The sequence below is a fragment of the Erpetoichthys calabaricus genome, assembly GCF_900747795.2.
Source record: "Erpetoichthys calabaricus chromosome 1 unlocalized genomic scaffold, fErpCal1.3 SUPER_1_unloc_4, whole genome shotgun sequence".
NCBI classification, from domain to species: Eukaryota; Metazoa; Chordata; class Cladistia; order Polypteriformes; family Polypteridae; genus Erpetoichthys; species Erpetoichthys calabaricus.
In genome coordinates, this window is record NW_026261595.1 from 772607 (window position 1) to 785950 (window position 13344).

Here is a 13344-nt window from a genome sequence, read left to right on the forward strand (position 1 = left end):
ACAAATATTTACCTACACTTGCGTATTAGACGAGTGAAGCAGGAGCGAGATCAGCACTACACCCCACGTCTTTACAAACATTCCTGAGGAGCTGCTTACATTGTAGAGGGGGATCGAGTACCTTTTACTTTGTGGATAAGATCCTCAGGGATTGTTTTGTCACAGATCCAGTGACAAAGGGTGGTCTGTTATAATATTAAGATTAATGTCACTGTCTCTGTTCAGACCCTTTTAAATGTATTTTTCATTCCTTTTCTGTGTGCATGCTGAGCTGTGCCAGATTTAGCACAGAGTGTCAGCATTCAGAATTGCTGGGCCAAGCACAGGATAAGACAGACAGGGACAGCTGGAGGACTGTGTCGTCAGCCTGAAAGAGAACTGTGTGTTATTTGAACCTACTGTCTGATGTCAGCACAAAATCTTCTCTCCTTGTTTGGAAATGGGCTATGTGCCATCTAGGGGCTTGCACATGGAAGATGCAGTATAAAACATTCTGGAGGATTGCCAGCCATTGGGAAACTCGACGGCTGGACTGGAGACTACGTCAAATTGGTCCGGAAAAACGCTCCTGCGTTGCGACGATGACTTCTAACTCCATATGCAAGACCCCCACCCTTGGACTGAGTACTGCGGTGTGTTTCCTCCGTCTATTATGCAGCGTAAAGTCAGGTTAATTAAAACGCCGCAATTGAACAGAACATATTTCCGAGGAGCTAAAACCTCATATCGGACAACATATGTCTATTGCACTATTATATTGTACTAGCCATGTGCACCCAACTACGTTGGGCGTGTTAAAGTTGTCTGTGAAGGGCTCCCTGTTTAAACACGGCTGCCAGTCATGAACTGGGCCCTTCATCGCACAGCATTATGATTTTTTACAAGGGAAACAAAATTACAAAACAAAACCCTTGGACATTGATTCGATAGGAACGGCCTACTCGGAATCACTGTCCAAACAGTAATTATGTGGTGGTGGAGGAGTATTTCTGCTTCTCTCCGTTCACAGTCCGTCTCGTTTTCACGACGCTGTCGTTTCCTCTCACGATCTGTTCTCAACCTTTCTCCAATCTCGCAGGTTGCTGTGTGGCAATCCAAAGAGTAAGGAAGAACCAATTCTTATTTCTTGAAATCCAAACGCAGACTGATGGAAAATCACTGAACTTTGTCCGACTTATATACTCTATCTGCCGTCTCCAAGAAGTGGGTGAACATTCGATTTGGACGAAGTGCTGCCAACGACGGTCGATAGAAACACAAAAAACCACAGTCTCGACAACGAAGCAGGTGTCGACGCCAGATCTAAACACAAAGAGTGGTGTCGATGCCAGGGGGGTATTTTTCGTACGTCGCTTAAACCATCCGAGATCAGATGCCTCATCTTGGATGAGTTAATGCCAGTGAAACTCATCCAGGATAAGTCGGTTTTTCAAACGCAGATGTGTATTAGATTAGTGTAGCTGGATCTAATCATATGAGATGAATGCGCGCGCCTGCGCCGAGTGAAAAGCCCATATATATTGAGTCTAGAAAACATGATCAGCAAGTCTTTGATAGGCTGCAAAACACTCTCTATATCCTCAAAGTAATGCCTACTGTCTGTGTGGTCGTGAGAGCCCGACTTCGCCGAGTTTGACTTCGAATATACGGAGCTAATAAATCTTTGAGGTACAATATCCCCCCTCGGCTAAAGTGGTATCTTTCGTACAGAATTTCCTCCGGGAGCAATAAAGGATCTTGCCGATTGCGCAAAGCCCTCTCTATATGAAATTCTCTCCGTACAATTTGCGCACCAATATCAATTGGTCGCTCATTCATGAACGGCGAAGCCCTGACTGGATGACTTCCACGCACCGTCACTGGTTACGTTTGTAAACTAATCCTTGTTTACATAGAACAAACCTGCTCCGAGCAGGTTTGCGGATTTGGATGTATTGCTATGACAACACTTCCAGCAAGAGTTTCAAAAAATCGACAGATCCAGGATCAGGCCAAATCGTCAACAATTACATCCGGCTAAGTGAGTAACCCACGTACGAAAAATACCCACCACATCTAAACACGAAGAGTGGTATTGACAGTGTTTGTACACAAAAGTAACAACCAAGGTGTTGTGTATTCAGCCAGTACAAACAGCACGTAGTCTCCTTTAGTTCAATCCTCTTTAATCACCACACTCCAACCTCATCCAATGATCCTCCCCCATCACTACTGCCCTCTACTGAACACAGCAGGAACACTACACGAATTTGCGGTCAAACAAAGATCAAGATCCAAATGAAGATTATATATAAAGATTGAGGATTACTTGTGTTCTGTTCTGTGTATTGTATTGTATTGACCCCCTTCTCTTTGACACCCACTGCACGCTCTACCTACCTGCAAAGGGGTCTCTCTTTGAACTGCCTTTCCTAAGGTGTCATCCATTTTTAACCAAATTAAGGTTTTTTTTTTTTTTTTGGGAGTTTTTCCTTGTCTTCTTAGAGAGTCAAGGCTGGGGGGGCTATCAAAAGGCAGGGCCTGTTAAAGCCCATTGCAGAACTTCTTGTGTAATTTTGGGCTATACAAAAATAAATTGTGAAGAGTGGTATTGTCTGCGGTGGGCTGGTGCCCTATGCTGGCTGGGATTGGCTCCAGCAGATATCCGTGACCCTTTGTTACGATATAGCGGGTTGGAAAATGACTGACTGAGTGCTACTGTGACAGAATTGTTTTCCACATTCAGGGCAGAAAAATGGCTTCTCCTGTGTGAATTCTTTTGTGATCCTGTGTATTACTTGTGTTTCTGAATGGACGAGTAGTAACTTTCTCTGACTAATAAAGAGAAATGAGAAATCTTAGCTATTGGCAAACATGGACATTGTGAGGGCGTTAGAAATAAACTTGGTGCCTTAGACTTAAAAGTGAAGTTGGAGGTAAAGAATTTAGAATTGATCACTGACTGACCTAAATTTTAAATCACATATTAATCAGATTTCCAGGACTGCTTTTTTCACTTCAGGAATACAGCTAATGTTAGACTTCTTATAACTTTATAAGACACTGAAAAATTAGTTCACACTTTTGTTTTCAGTCAAATAGATTACCATAATGTATTCGTTACAGAACTACCTAAGAAAGCCATCAATCAGTTACAGTTAGTGCAGAATGCAGCAGCAAGAATCTTAACTAGAAAAAGAAAGTCTGAGCACATTTCATCAGTTTTAGTGTCGTTACATTGGATACTCGTGTCATTTAGAATTGACTTTAAAATACTACAACAGATATTCCCTTACTTATAAACTAATGAGATGTGAACTTTCATATATATGAACAAAGTGGTCCTCAAGTCAAAAAATTAGCACTTAAGGATAATTTGCATGTCTGCCAAATGGTGGCATCAGGGTTGGGAAGATCTTTATGATAACAAAAATAACTATTTCATGTACAATACTTGTAATTTGCTCAAAGCACATTAAAAACTACCAAAAGACATTGTTTATATGTCCAAATCAAGAGCTGTCTGAAACTAAAACATTTATCAACAGATGCCAATATGGGCTGGATTTATGAACAAAATGGACTTACAAACAGACTGCTGGAACGGAACCTGTTTGTAAATAGATCGACCGACTGTAATGGTTTACACAGCCTTAAATAATCTCACCCAGTCCTACATTTTGAAATGTCTGTCCCCTTACACTCCCAGTCATAACCTCAGATCTTCAAATGAAGGTCTACTTAGAATTTCAAAATCCAATCCGAAAAGAATTGGTGAGGTGGCCTATTGCTGCTACACACCTAAAATTTAAAATACTTTACCAACAGAAATTCACCAGGCTAATACTGTAGAACATAAAAAATAAGGATAAAAACACATTATTTTAAAATGGCTTTTCATAGCTACATTTTAGTTGTATCCCTATCAGTCTATATGGACACTGGATTATCATTTTTTTGTGGGATGTGCAGTTCTATACTAATCTGTACTATTCTCTGCTGTCTTCTCCATTTCTTCTGTGGTGATGATGTGCTCCACCACCTCCTGATCAACATACCACACTGCCTCGTGCTTATGGACTGAATGGCGGGTGTCCCAGATGTCCACATGGCCATCATCATCATCATCAACATCTTCATGTGAAGCATGTAAACCATGAGGACTGATTTAGGTACAATGTTATCTAGAATGCCTAGTAGCAGCCGGGCAGTGTTTTGGCCTTGGATCCCCTGCAGATTTTTTTCTCTTCAGCCTAACTGGAGATTTTATTTTTTTTTTTGCTTTTTTTCTGTTCACTTGGCCATTCAACATTACCTTTTTCTTTGTAACATGCTATATAATATTATTGCCTCATCTTGTTTATGTTTTATATTAAACTTCCTTCTTATTTCATCTTGTAAAGCAGTTTGAGCTACATTGTTTACATGAAAATGTGCTATATAAATACATTTTGCTGTTGTATCCAAAAGGTTGTTTCTCCATGAAAACTGTTTGCCACATTCAGAACACCCATACGGCTTCTCTCCTGCATGAATTTTAATGTGCATCAGAAGAGTATTTCTGTGCCAGATTTGTTTACCACATTCAGAACAGCAATCCAGCTTCTCTCAGGTTTAATTCTTCCAAATTTTCTTGGTGTGCTTACCATCAAAACAGGAGTGAACTTCACATCTTTAGTCAGGACAGTCTCATTGTACTGCTTAACTTCTCACTGTCTTAAGTTTCTCACAAGGACTCAGTGTATAACCTGCATTGTTTCTAACAAGGCTTCTTTTTTCAGGTCATAAGGAGTTATTGTAAACTGTCAAGATGGGCCTGAATGTTTTTCTTTATCAGTTCTGTTCATCCTATAACAACAGGCACTTCTTCCGTTTTGCTTTCCATTCCACATTTCATTTTTCATATCTCAGACTGCATTTCTTGGTATTTTGTTTCTTTCTTGCCTCTCCATTCTTAAGACTGAGTAATCACTAGGAACTAATACTTCTGTTATCCAGGATTTCTTACATCTGGTTTTCTGGCCTCTATTTTTCAGTCAGTCAGTATTGCTGTGCTACAAGTGACCAGCACCTCCTCATTTTCCATTGTGCAGTCTGAGTTGTGGTCCCAGTGTCTTTCTGGTGCTGGTAAGTTGTACTTCTTACCAAGTGTTCAGCGAATGAGCCTGGCCACTTTGTGGTGTTGTGCAGTATATAATCATCAGCAATCAGTACTTCGCACCCAGTAACAAGATGTGTGACTGTGTCTAGCTCTTGTGGCAGAAGGGACAATTATGGGTTATTTTTTTCTTCTATATTTGATCTGATACAATTTGTGTCCAAGGCACTGTTTTGTGCACCTATGATGAGGCGTACGTCTTTTGGTCTTAGTTCACCCCTCATAAGCAATGCATGAGTAAGTTCTGTTCCACCTGAGGCTGTTGGAGGAGGGCAGTGTATTTACCACTTTACTTGTAGTTTCCCCAATTAGATTTTTTTTGTTTTCATCAAACTTTATGAATTCTTTCTTCTGCTGCTTAGCATATTGTACTGTATTCATCTGTGGACAAGGTGGGGGAGTTTTGTGTCATTTTTTTCTCTCTTGTGTGAATTATTTGATGTTTCTGAAGATAGCTTCTCTGTGAAAACTTTTTACCACATTCAGAACAGCAATATGGTTTCTGTCCTGTGTGAATTATTTTGTGGCGCTGAAAAGTGCTTCTCTGTGAAAACTTTTTACCACATTCAGAACAGCAATATGGCTTTTCCCATGTGTGAATTCTTTGGTGGCTCTGAAGATTGCTTCTATGTGAAAACTGTTTACCACATTCAGAACAGCAATATGGCTTTTCCCATGTGTGAATTCTTTGGTGGCTCTGAAGATTGCTTCTCTGTGAAAACTTTTTACCACATTCAGAACAGTCATATGGCTTCTCTCCTGAGTGAATTCTTTGGTGGTTCTGAAGACTGCATCTTTGTGAAAACATTTTGCCACATTCAGAACAGTAATATGGCTTCTCTCCTGTGTGAATTCTTTGGTGGTTCTGAAGATGGCTTCTCTGTGAAAACTTTTTACCACATTCAGAACAGTCATATGGCTTCTCTCCTGAGTGAATTCTTTGGTGGTTCTGAAGACTGTATCTTTGTGAAAACTTTTTGCCACATTCAGAACAGCAATATGGCTTCTGTCCTGTGTGAATTATTTTGTGGTGCTGAAGATGGCTTCTATGTGAAAATGTTTTACCACATTCAGAACAGTCATATGGCTTCTCTCCTGAGTGAATTCTTTGGTGGCTTTGAAGACTGCTTCTCCATGAAAACATTTTGCCACATTCAGAGCAGCAATATGGTTTCTGTCCTGTGTGAATTCTTTGGTGGCTCTGAAGACTTCTTCTCCATGAAAACTGTTTGCCACATTCAGAACAGCAGTGAAGTTTGATTCCTGTATAAAGTTTAAAAGAGAATTTTTAGTTTTAAACCCACCACTTTCATACTGACATTATCTTACAACACTAAATATATATTGGTTTAATTTATGAACAAACTTTGATAAGCATAAGCAATCATAAGATTTAAGTTGCAAGTAGAGATTCAACTTGTTAATTTTTTTCATTTGTATTCCAAGTACTCATCACATGACTACAATTATAGGATCTAAGAAGTTAAAATAGTAAAATAAATAGATCACATGTGATAGGCAAAATCAACAAGACTATTTTGATTATTTTAACTACATTACAGAAAGGCATCATCATTTTGTCATCATATTCTTAAAATATTACAAAATTATATATTGTTAATTATTGCAGGTAGAAAGTAATAATCATCACCCATCATTACATTGGAGAGTGTCATGTCAAATACAGTACAATCCCTTTTAACTGGCCTCACTTTAACCGGCCGACGGATTAACTGGCCTGATAAAATAAAGTAAAAAAAAAAAAAAAAAAAAAAGTAATCCTGCATTCTTCTTTGTATTATATGTATGCACTTCCTTCTTTCCTGGAAGGTGAGAGGGCTCCAACTTTCAGTTTGATTTCGTTTACATATTCTTTTATGAATTTTTCACGGTGCCTTCTTCTTTCTACCTGGCGGTTCCCCTGCTTCTCCCATCAGGCTTCGCGCAACAGGGGAGTCACCCTACGTGCAGGTGCAGCTGCCTTCCACACTGGTCCGATAGCCCTCCGATCCCTGGCTACGTCAAGCTCCATCCGGATCGAGTTTTGGGTTCTTTTCACAGCGGCCAGGACGCTCACACTGGAGCTAAACCAGCCCAATGCCTCCGCGACTGCCGCTGCCTTTCGATGGCCAGTCTTCTTCAATACCAGTCACTCCAGCTCTGTGATCGCTTAGCTGGAGCGACTGCTTTCTTCATCCCCACCGAGTGTCTGCCAAACACTCATCTGCAGGGGTTCACCTCCCAGCTGCCTGCCTTTGAATCCATCGAATCTGCTCTCGTTCTCCTGCACTGGCTTTCCTCTATCTGCTTCCTTCTCCATTAACCTCCTGTTCTTTCCTGTTCTCCCCCTAGCCGCCTCATGCTTCTATTTGTCACAGGGACAATTATGGATGCAGACGACTCCTCATCTGTGCACTTAAGCTAGGATCGCACGCATCACGAATTTACCGGGAGCCGATCATTCACATATACTCGCTAAGCTACGGGTGCGGCGATTAGTTATTTAAAAAGTGGCTTTTCTGACTTGAGCTGTGGACCCGTTACACCACACTGTCCAGTCGTTGCACGAGAAAAAAAACCTGCGTGCGAAATCATAGATGAAGCCTTGTGGATATGGTTTCTTCAGGAACGTCGAAGTAGTACAGTACATACCTTAGAAATATTTTTCTACATGAAAATAGGGATGCGTTGGATTAACCGGCCAAAACGGCAACCGGCCATGGGTCCAGTCCCGAGGTGGCCGGTTAAGAGGGATTGTACTGTATGTGAAATGATCTTTTATTAAACAGAATATGTCTTAATATTTGTAAACAATTAGTCCAAAGACACCCGACTCCATATTATTTTAATTTGATTTTAAAAAGAGACAGAGGATAGTAAAGAAAAAACATTTTAATATACAATGAGAAGAGAGTAAAATTTAAATGAATAAAACACGCAGGTCACTGAAAAATCCCAGAGTCCAACGTGACACCCGACCTAAAACAGCAAACTGGGCACTTGTGGCCGAAATGCAAAATATACTTCTATCTTCATACCACCTGGGGCAGGGGCTTTTTTGATGTAAATTGATTTTAAAATGCATTTAATGTGTTTAATTTCTTCAGCTAAAACAGGGGCCTCCAGAAAAGCAGCATCATTTTGTGAGAGTTTTGGTAAATTAATAAAATTTAAAAACACATCAATCACTCCGAAGATGGGAGTTCAGCAGAGGGGAAAGTTTAAGAAAAAAATTAAACCTTATTAATTTCCAAGCACTAGTTAGTGATATTATCTACAGTATACTATCTAAATGCAAAGAATTATTATTATTATCTCTATATTTTTGCTCGACCTGAGACATGGAGGATAACAAATCTCATCTGTGCAGTCTAAGAGCTCACATCTCGCTCAGTTTAGCACCAGAGAGATAGCAACGAGTGCACATGAAATGAATTCTCAACTCTGCACAAGATGGTCATTTACCTTCTCTCTGATTAGCATCATTTTGAGCTTGTGGACTGGATCAGAAAAATACAGGTGAATTTAAAAGATTATTCAGACGCTTCTCAAGACTGTCAATATTATTGTATGCCGAGTGAGACTATTTGGAGGCATTAGCAATGGTCAGGCCTTGAATATGCTCTTTAACACTAGAATTACCAGAGTCTGCGAAAAAACTCGTAGATCCACCCCACCTTAAAACCGTTCGCACTTCTCCGCAAGTGACTTTTGTCTTCTAAATGTGCCGATTAAGACGAGCAGCAAGCAGCCGGCTATTCCATCCCCCACCAACATAGAACGTGCACAAACTTCTTCCAGCTCATGCCTTGATGGATTATCTAGGAATGAAGTGGAGTTTTAGAGTGGAAATAATAGATCATTATTTGGAACACACGCATTTCATGTGTGTTCCGTTTCTACAGTAATCTGTGTAAACACATTGTTAAAACAGAAACTTTTTCATATTTTAGTAATAAATGTTACAAAATGTAGACATAAACTATAGAATGTGTGAAGCAGCATGAAGTCCAAACATCAAATAAACACTTTCACAAATGGTTCAAGGACAATACAACAGCTTCCGCGGTTTAGCGGTAAGATTTGCTGACTCAGAGCGCCGTAGGCCTCCCGTGCCTCAGAGACTCGAGTTCGATTCCCCGCTGGGGAGAAAGTGTTTTTTTTTTTGTTTTTTTTTAACCTCATATGGACATAAAATTTATAAATTGGTAAGCACTGTCAGTTAATGAGGTCGTTATATTTTCATGTAGGATGCTCCTTTTAAAAAATTTCTTAACAATTGAGACTGCAATTAACATGAACAAGTGTCCTTATAACTTATTTTAAGATCCATAAGACACAGACAGACAGAGCACTGTCTAACAGAGAAACAGACAGGCAGAGAAGTCACTAGATATATAAACAAACAGGGAAGGCACATGTACTGAAAGAAAAAAAAAGATCAATATGCGCGTTGTTCCTGCTGCACTGAATAAGCTCACGCGCTCTAACATCACCCCTCCCCCCCATCTGACTCTAAGTAACAGCACAAGTACAGATGCAAACCAAGTGTAATCAAGAGTCTCCGGTTCGATCCCTACTCACTCCTATATTTGCCGTTTTCAGTTGTGCTGTTACTTTGAGATTCAGATCGGGTTTGGGGTGATGTTAGAGCACGTGAGCTTATTCAGTGCAGCAGGATCAAGGCACATGATGATCTTTTTTTTCTTTCAGTACATGTGATTTCCCTGTTTATTTATATATCTAGTGTCTTTTCTGCCTGTCTGTCTCTCTATTATGCAGTGCTCTGTCTGTCTGTGTGGTATGGATCTTAAAAATAACAGTTATAAGGACATTTGTTCATGTTAATTGCAGTCTCAATTGTTAAAAAATATATTAAAAGGAGCATCCCACATGAAAATATAATGATCTCATTAACTGACAGTACATACCAATTTATAAATTTTATGTCCGTTTGAGGTTAAAAAGAAAAGAAAAAAAAAACAAACAACATTTTCTCCCCAGTGGGGAATCAAACTCGAGACTCTGAGGCACGGGAAGCCTGCGGCGCTCTGAGTCAGCAAATCTTACCATTAAACCGCGGAAGCTGTTGTATCATCCTTGAACCTTTTGTGAAAGTGTTTATTTGATGTTTGGACTTCATGCTTCACATATTCTATAGTTTATGTCTACATTTTGTAACATTTAATACTAAAACATGAAAAAGTTTCTGTTCTAACAATGTGTTTACACAGATTACTGCAGAAATGGAACACACATGAAATGCATGCGTTTCAAATAACAATATTATTTCCACTCTAAAACTCCACTTCACTCCCAGATAATCAATCAAGGCATGAGCTGGGAGAAGTTTGTGCACGTTCTGTGATGGTGGGGGATGGAATAGCTGGGTGCTTGCTGCTTGTCTTAATCGGCACATTTAGAAGACAAAAGACGCTGGCGAAGAAGTGCGAACGGTTTTAAGGTGGGCCGGATCTACAAGTTTTTTCGTAGACTTTGGTAATTCTAGTGTTAATAGCCAGTCAAACACAAGGTGGACCTTAAACAGAGTCTTTGTTTAATGTTATAAATTCCTCAACTTTAGCACAGGTTTGTTTAATGAAATCCACATGAAAATGCTGATGAGGGGAGAAACAGCTGAAACGTAATGCAGCGGTGGTCAGACAATGAGGACAAGAATACAAATACATCAATCGAGTTTAGATTCATAATAAAAATGACAAGCGCCTGTGAAAAGGGAGGAAAATGCTGATTAATCAGGGAAGGTGATTCATCGAGCAGGGAGTTAAAAAATGTATTTGCACCCATACCGATGATTATTTGAAATTCAGACAAAGAAAGGAAAGGATGAATATAATGTGTTATTCTATGGATGTGGGGACATAGACTGCAACACAGGTGAGTTTTCTTTAACCAGGGTTTTATTTACAGGTGGAGTGGTGGCACTGAGGCTAGGGATCTGCACTGGCAATCGGAAGGTTGCCGGTTCGAATCCTGTAAATGCCAATAGGGACTCTGCTCTGTTAGGCCCTTGAGCAAGGCCCTTAACCTACAATTGCTGAACGCTTTGAATAGTGAGAAAAGCGCTATATAAATGCAAAGAATTATTATTATTATTATTATTAACCAATCTCCATCAACACAAAAAAAAACCTGCCCCTAAAACACTTCTAGAATCAAGAACCTTCAGCGGTACAGCATAGTGAACTTGGCCCAAAGCTCCATGTTATTTTACTAGTGGCCGAGAAGGCCACTGCCATAAACTAACATGTGGAGGCAGCTCGATGAATGTATTTAACCAAAAGAAACGAATCATTAAAACAGGCTGTATCAGACAAGCTCAAAGATAATAAATCAGCAACATACAAGCATACAAGGATTGTGTCCTGACCCCTCACAACCTGCAATGACTCTCTAATCACATGTGTATGCACACACAAGAAATACACAAATGAAAAAAGGAAGAAGTAGCCATTATGAATCAATATTCAGGAAAATGTCTAAGCTGTACTGGTATATCATACATAAAACGGTCAAAGCGGCCAAACACCAGTGACATGAAGGAGTGAAGGACACTGAGAGCCTGTTGAGGGTCAGTGAAAATGCCGCTGCACCCCTGGGAAGGAAGTCTGAAGCTTTGTCAGACAAATCAGGAAAGCAGAAAGATCAATTTGTGGAGCCTTTTTGATCATCAGAGATGAGGTCTTGTGGGGTTGGTGTGGTGTTGACTGAATAATTGGGAGTAAAAGTAGACCTTCCATCCTTCAAAAGTTACATTTGAATTTTTGTGTGCATCTTTCAGAATAGTAACTCAGTCAGACTGGACGTAGACATGTCACTTTGCCTGGTATGTATTCTATGTGCCCGGCCTGAAATTAGAAATGGTTGAAAACCAAAAGCCATTATTTCTTCATAAAGCCAAACATTTTCCCACTCTTATTATATGGAACTCCAATAATTCTGATGTTGCCTCTCCTTGATACATCTTATTGTCTGTAAAGTTTCTTATGGGGATACTGGGTCTCAGCATAAAAGGAATGTATTCTCTGTGTCATGCTGCTCCACTTGAGTACAGACCTGAATAGAAACTGACAGGAATTTCTGTTTTTCGTTTCTAATTTCTACAATATCACTAAGGAGGTCAGATAACCTCCTCTCTTCTGAAGAATTTAGGTCAGACTTAGAACTCCATTTTGCTTCGATATAAAGGCCGCCAGTTGATTAACAGTGGAAACTGCTCCAGAGTTATCAGCCGCCATGGCAGCATCAATCAAACTCCTCTGGGCTTTCTTCACTAGTCTTGAATGCAAAGAACCAGGGTGTGTCTTCCGATCTGAACAATTCATATGTCACACCAAAAAGCACAAATGGTACGTTGATGCTCTGATGAGACATTTTTTAGATTAATTTGTAAAAACAGTAATTGCAGGATAGTGTCATGGAGTACTCTTACAACACAGCCATTATTCAATTGAGCATCATGTGGACTCCTAAATGCAAAATGTATACAAAAATAGCTCATTTAAATCACTAAAGCAATACAGAAGAATGAACAAAGAAGTATTAATGCACTGACCCACAGGAGCACCAGTAATCTAGGAGAAAATTTATAAGATGAAGAAACGCGGGATCAGAGCCATTAATCGTATTAGTGTCTGCTCTGGATGAGGAGTGGCAGGTGAAACCAGGACTGGTCAGCTTTATCACACACCGGTCTCACTTATATGGCCCTTTACAATAGTCATGATTGTGCACTGTGCTAACTGAAATTAAATGTGTTGCGTTTTACTGTGTATTAAATTTAATAGGAGTTCATGTATGCAAATGAAGTCTTATTTGATTAGTCATTCTCGGCGAATGTGGCAGGGCATCCAAACCATCACGGATTATAAGGCCCCACCGCGTATGTGTGTTAACGACACCTCTCTTCCCAGGGCCGGATTTATATGAAAAGAGGCCCTAGGCTATTCCACTTATGAGGCCCTTTCACCTTCCATTTTTAAGTTTGTAAATTACATGAGAGATAATAAAATTTTGCTAACAATTTGAATGTAGGCCCCTCTTGATCTTGAGGCCCTAGGCTGAAGCCTAGTTAGCCTATAGGAAAATCCGGCCCTGTCTCTTCCAGACGAATTTCCCATTGGGATTAATAAAGTATCTATCTATCTATCTATCTTAACACCTTCTATGCCAGGTTTGAGACACAG

At 39.9% G+C, this 13344-nt stretch overlaps 1 pseudogene; it reads right to left on the reverse strand.

Moving 5' to 3' along the window:
• Nucleotides 1–4870: 4870 nt before the first annotated feature.
• LOC114642093 (zinc finger protein 883-like) overlaps nucleotides 4871–13344 on the reverse strand; it is a 73391-nt pseudogene continuing 64917 nt past the window's right edge.